This window comes from Malurus melanocephalus, unplaced genomic scaffold, assembly GCF_030028575.1.
Source record: "Malurus melanocephalus ecotype Western Australia unplaced genomic scaffold, MMel_1.1 scaffold_25, whole genome shotgun sequence".
Classification (NCBI taxonomy): domain Eukaryota; kingdom Metazoa; phylum Chordata; class Aves; order Passeriformes; family Maluridae; genus Malurus; species Malurus melanocephalus.
In genome coordinates, this window is record NW_026623257.1 from 3,262,888 (window position 1) to 3,269,772 (window position 6,885).

Consider the following 6,885-nt stretch of genomic DNA (forward strand, 5'->3'; position numbering starts at 1 on the left):
AGACTGGTTTTTACTGTAGTTTAGTTGTTTTGTCAGTTTGCAGCAATCATGTGCCAGTTCAGAAGTAGCTGTCTCCTTTGCTTAAGCCAACTGACTAACTGTCTGCAGACAGTGCCTGGCAGGAAGGAACCRCTTTCACATCATTTGATTTCAGTCTCTTAATACAACGTAACATGTTATTTCCCTTTGCAAGTGAAATACATATAATATTTAGGCCTGATCAAAGAACAGCAAACTGTGGGATTTTTTTATGCCCCAATTTTTTTTTTTTAATCTGCGTGGCAGTTCTCTGTATTTCTGTGGTACAAAATATCACATTACTAAGGATTTGCAAAATCAAAACAGCAGAACCTTATCTTAGMCTGAACACGGTATATGGGGGGAAAAAAAAATAAAGTAGAACATAAACGCAGTTTAAAATTTGAAAATAAATTTCATCATGTCACAGAGTACTTCAGGTGGCAGCTTAGAAGCTGACAACACAGCGTGTAAATAAGTGATTTGCTTTACAAAGGTCTGCGAAAAAGAGATATACCTCAGCTGAAGTTTGGAAGCTTCCCACATTTTTTATCTTTAAAAACCTAATAAGGTTCCGATTTTGCTTATGTACTGGAAGTAAATACCATTAAAAGCACAATTTCATTGCTTTCTCCATTTGGAATAAAAGCTAAAAGGTTTTGTAACATAACCTGCTCACTAACCCATTAAAAAAAAAAAGTGAAGTTTAGCTGCTAATTCAGTTCCAGCTGTAGAGTAACTTTAATACTTCCCAAGTCACGATTTGTTGAGAGTGATGCCAGTATAAGGTTTTCACTTCTTAGATATTTTGTTGACTGAATAATTCACTCTTAAATCTCTCTATCTGAAAAGTGACAATTATACTGCACTTGTTGRTCTTCCTAATTCATGACTGACAGAATCCATAGGGAAGGGTATATACTTATGAGCAGATAGACAAGAATGAAAGTAATATATAGATAAATTGCTGTGGACAGAATAAGATCTTCCTTAATCTGTGGCCATTCTGAACTGAACTAAAATTCAGTCATTTAAAGGAAACAAATGCTTACATGTGTTTAAAATCTTTTGCTTTCCAAACACAGAAGMATTTTAAAACTGCATAGGAGCAGCTCTTCCTCTGCAAGTGAACATTTCTCATTCCKGAACACTCAGGAAAGTCAAACAGAATGGCAAACCAGGTTATTTTAACAGTGTTAACCCATATTTGAAAATTTAGGGAGTTAATATATATAAACCAAATCAGTGTCCRTACTTTTGAGGGCCAAAATTCTTATTCTGTTTAAAAATAAATGTAAAAAATAGGCAAATCAAACCTATTGAATGCTGTGAGACAATTTGAGACCATCTGAACATATAGCCTTACCTTTTTTTGTTGGCTCTGCTTTGTTTTTTAAATCAGAATTTTGTTTAATCTCATAGAAAGTCAATACTGGACTCTTAAAGAGAGTGACTGAGTGTTTGAATGCACTTGAGCTCTCTAGATTATGCACTAGAAATTAAACTTAGCATGTTAGGAAAACTTAAATTCTAGAGTTCAACTTTTGAAGAAACGTCATTTTGCATATGTCARTTATTTCAATTAGAAGTAACTATCCTCATTATGATTTCTTATATGCCCTTTCCCTCCTGTATCATGCAAAAACAAATATTAAATACTGTTTTCACACAGGATACAATCTTCTGCTTGMTAACTTTGGAAGCTGCAGACATGCAAAGATAAGCTGCCAACTTGCAGACATAACTAAAATAGAGATTTCTTTCCTAGTTTTGTAAGTATGCTGTCATTTAATTATTAAGACTAAATTCATCCAGGATTAATGCTTTAATTGTCGYTTTGTGTCATCCATAATGTAGGACTGGATTTCTGTTAGAGAGAAAAACAGTGATTGCATCCATACAGCAGAGGTATATTAGAGATATAGGGATCAGCAAGAAGATGGAAGGAAAGTAAGGAGACTGTGCTATCAGGAAATAGCTTCCTATCAGGGAAAMAATATGAAATATAGCCTTAGAAATTATGCCTCAGAAATATATCATTTAATGGTAAGTACATAAATAAGAATGTGGTATTTTCACTGAATTTAAGGAACTGAAGGAATGCGGTAGATTAGAAAAGTAAAATAAAGATGAGAGACATGAGACTAATTATAAGTATCCTTGCAGCATAACTGTTTTTATGTATCTCCAAACTTTCATCAAGTGAACAACAGATAACATAACATAACCATAACCATCTCTACACTATTATTGAAAATTAACATTTGGTTATTTGATTTTCTTTGGTCAAAAAGAGAAAGCATGGAAACCTTTGTTAAAAACTCAATACAATCTTAACAAATTGTATTAATTAAAAGAAAAAAAAAAAAAAAAACAAGGCTAACTAATTTTAAAAAATCCTGTTAAGGAATATACTTTTATTTAAAGTAAAAGCAATAAAATAATTTAAAAACCATTAAACAAACATACTAATTTCACCAAACTCAGATTCTCAAATTTATGTAACTAYTGCTGAAGATGTTTTTGAAGATTCAGAGAAAATTTAATAATGCAGCACTTTGAAGTCAGTTAAAAACTCTCAGTGAAATAATTTGTGAAAATAGAAATGCTTCACCTCAATTAAGATGGATTTGCAAAATCATTTCTCCAAACAGTAGGAGGGTGTACGAATCAGGAAATATTAAGGCGTCAATAAATGATGTTTGCTGATGGTGGTCTTTTTTTTTTAGTTCTGTTATTTATGAACATTTCAACAGAAAGCACTTCAGTTTAAAGAGAAGGCTTTGTATTACTTCAGTTTTACTTTACTAGAACAGTGAAGGTCTCAACACATTAAAGTAGTAGATAACAAAGTGCTTTCTGCAACCACAATAGTGCTCAAAACTACCAGTAATCATTATGAATTTATAGTCCCTGTGTTCCCAMTGTATGAAACATGAATTTTATGTAGCAAAGCAATATTCATCMGAGTGGTATATAATCATCTTTACTATCTGCCATAAACTTTGTTTTAAATCACAATGTTTTTTTAAAATAAGTAAAAGAACATACAAGCACTCTGCTAGTTTTCTAAATCTACTTCTGCAGAAAGTACAGAAAGCTAGGAGTACTGACCCAACCTTGACCACAAAAAGGTTATAAAATACAAAGTGCACTTGGATACTAAAAGGGAAAGAACAAAAAAGAGGTTTTTTTCTCCTTTCCCTTTTTCTGGATTTACTAAGGGTATATGCATTGGTACTTAACCAGACAGAAGACATCTGAACCAATCAATGGTATTTAAATATGTTTAGACAATATTTATTGAACCTGAGGCACTGGTTATGTTAAATCCTGGGCTCCCATGGCCCAGTATGGTGTCGAGGTCCCATTGTTTCCCATTCTTTACTGGCCCTCTCCCACTGCTTTGTGGAAAGTCAGTCCTATTGCACTGTGAAAAGTCCCTGGGGAGMACCCTCAGCTATCAGCCTGCATTTCTGGGGCTAAATCTGCTTTGGAAAGCAGACCCACCAGTTCATTCCCCACCACTACTACAAGAAACAAAGTCCATTTTCCAAGGGCACATGGATTCAGAGCAGACCATAAACTGTTTGCATTTTCATTTCCCAAAAAACATGGTAAAACAACTATTGAAATTTCCACACACTGGAAACAGAGTTTCATAGTCTTGAGGTCTAAGAGAAGAGAATAAGAAAAGACATAAGAGAAGACACCCTGAGTATACTTGAGAAATTGTTAGTGACTGCTAAAACCTCTGATCTTTTAGCAGATGATGATGCTGGATAAGTGGAAGATGTAGAATATGATCTGGAGGTGTGGAGAGAGTAATGACTGATGGAAATGGGTTCATATTTTGTGCAAAATAGCAAGAGAAAGAACKAATTTCAGCCATGGATCTTCATTTGGGCAATTCAGTGCTATCAAATCTATGAAATTTGGGTTGTGCATGATGTCTTAGGTTTTGAAACAGCTTGCTACACTTCCTGTGATGATAAGGATTTGTGAAGCAAGGCATATTCCATGGGAAATGAAGAGAATGATTACATCAGCACCCAGGGATGCACCAGCACTGAACCTTGATACTTGGATTCTTTAGGCTGTTCAAGAACCATCGGACACTGAAAGGTCATTTTGTTTTATGAAAAATTGTCAAATATATTGCTGTTCTGGCTTGCAAATAGTTGTTCTGAAAGGAACATTATTCTGTTATACTCCTGAAGTCTGGACTCTGTTTTCTACAACAGACTCTCTACATGGACACTGTTCTGCCTAGGGCCTGTTAATCTTTTTCTCCTTTTATAGTCCAGCAAATACCCTTGCAGTCCACCGTATCCCATCACTCCAGAAGTATCAAGGAAAGAATATTTTTAACTGAAAGGGAAATGCAGCATGCATGCTGGAAAATGGTGAAAAGTGCAGGATAAAATATTTCTAGGTGGAACTATACATAATATGCTTCACCTTAGTTACCATATATTGTGCTATCCCATGGAAGGTAAGAGAAACACCTTCGCAAATAGAAGGAATCAGAATGTGTAGTGAGTTTCTGAGTTTCAATCCTAGAAGTGTGACAGTCCACTCCTTCCCATTACCTCTGAAAATTTTGATATAAAATCCTTTGTCAAATATTTGAGAACAAATTTCTTCCAGTCTCCAAAAACCCTTGCTCTCTAGAAACTGTGAGGTGAACTATTTGTTTCCCAGCTTCCCACACTGAAAAATAATCTGAAATGGTCATGACCGAATATATGTAATCAGAAGGAAGAATAAATGGGGGTCAGATGGTTACAGGATATGTAGAATTTGCCAGTTTTCCATTTCATCTTGTTCATTGCTTATTATTATTATTATTATTATTATTATTATTATTATTATTATTAATATTAATATTAATATTAATATTAATATTATTATTATTAAAAATAGTGGAATGTGAAGGACTCTGGACACAAGTTTATCAAAGATATCCAGGGACATAATATTTGGAGCATTAAAGATTAAAATAATGAAATAGGGAATAAAGGTCTGGAAAATTAGCTTATGGAAGGACTATTCAGATCAGTTCCTGGGAAGCAGGAATAAAAAATCCAAAATGCAACTAAGCCATTCTGGTTCAAGCTTAACTAAATTATTCATAAATTGATGTCACAAAATCTCAAAAACTTATGAGGCCTTTATCATAGAGATTTGCAAACTGATCACTTCATTCAGCTAGTTGTAGCCTAAAGCAAGTTGCTTTTCCATCTGACTAAAGTTTAACTTTCTAGGGGATTATTGTTAATAATATTATTTTTTAAGGTATCTGGATTTGTTCAGGACTATGCTTGAAAGTGATACATAAGTTCTAAATTTCAACACCTCAATTAGTATCCTCCTTCTATCTTCTGGCCTATCACATTTGTAAATTTCTAACACTAATCTTTTACTTAATTTTGCTCAAAGACAGTTTTTGTTTTCTGAAAAAGAGAGACTCAACTGCTGTCTTGGAAAAGGACTAAGGATTGTTATCCCCATCAAATTCAAACAATTGTGTCACACGGAAAGGGCCAAGGGAAGGGTTTTCTCCATACTTCTAACTTTTTCCTTTACTACCAATGAAATATTGCTCTTTATTTAGGATAGTACACTGAGGTRAATCTGGGATACTTTTGTAGACCACAACTGCTGTGTAAATTGGGTGCTGTGAATCTTGCTCAAGAGAGGTTTATTTCACTGAATACGAGAGCATAATCTTTTAAGCATTCTAGGGTTAAGCACTGTAGTAACCCCCCCACCCTCCAGTTCATTAAGTGCAGAGCAAAACCGACAAAAAGCCAATGAAAATTGATATAGACATGAAAAAATGGTAGCAAACCCCCTAAGATCTTGCTATGAACAGAATAATTTCATTCAGTAGCATCTTTGATAATTTAGAATTGAAATGTTCATCTGCTGCAAAGCAATTTTCAGAGTAACAAAACCAATGTTTGGTTTTTTCCCATCTGGAAGGGAATAACAATTTGTTCCTAGACTTTATCTTATCTCACTGGATTAGTGCCCTGCATATCTCATTGGAAACAGTTAACACTTTCAGTCAAAGCTCTGTTAACCTACTGCCCAGTGATTCAATGAGTTTGAATTTCCTCTAACCTACTTTCCCACTCTCTTCATCACACTGTACTAAATGTGCACATCTTTCAAACTCTTCCTAAATATTTTTTTGGCTCAGAGGTGATTATAGTCATGACAGCAGTTGGAAGTCTTCTGGGCTTTGATACTACTACCATCTGCCTCTAGTAAGAACAGTTTCTGAGATTGTTCACTTATTCGTGCCATAGCAGCAAGCCAATTTTGTATAAATATTCAGAGAAGGMAGCTTAAGTGATATGATTGTATTTCATTCACTGATTTTGATTGAAACAACAGGTATTTTCAAAAAGCAAATAGCAGAATGATGTCCAGATTGTGCTTTTATTGTTTCAAGTGAGTTTCCAAAACAATAAAAATCTTCTGCTTGTCTATAATGCTGTAATAAACAAACAGCCTCTTCACAATTGTTTGGCTCCAAACCTGACTTGAAAACTGAAAATAACTCTGAGTGAGCAGCTGAAATTTAATCAACAAACACCACAACAATCAAGACACCMTCAGAATTTCAATGCCAACCTTTACACATCTGAGGGTTAATTAGAACATAAGAAATAGAATGAAAAGAATTACATAGGAATTGCTTTTAATGTCGGTTGTTGAAAATTAAAAAGAATAGGGTAAGAAGTATTTATGACAAATGCAGCTATCAAAAAATAGTGAGTTAAAAACTTTATCTGAGGACTGTTAGGGTGGATATGGTTTAAGGATTGAAAAAGGTTTGTGTGTGTTAAAGGTGAT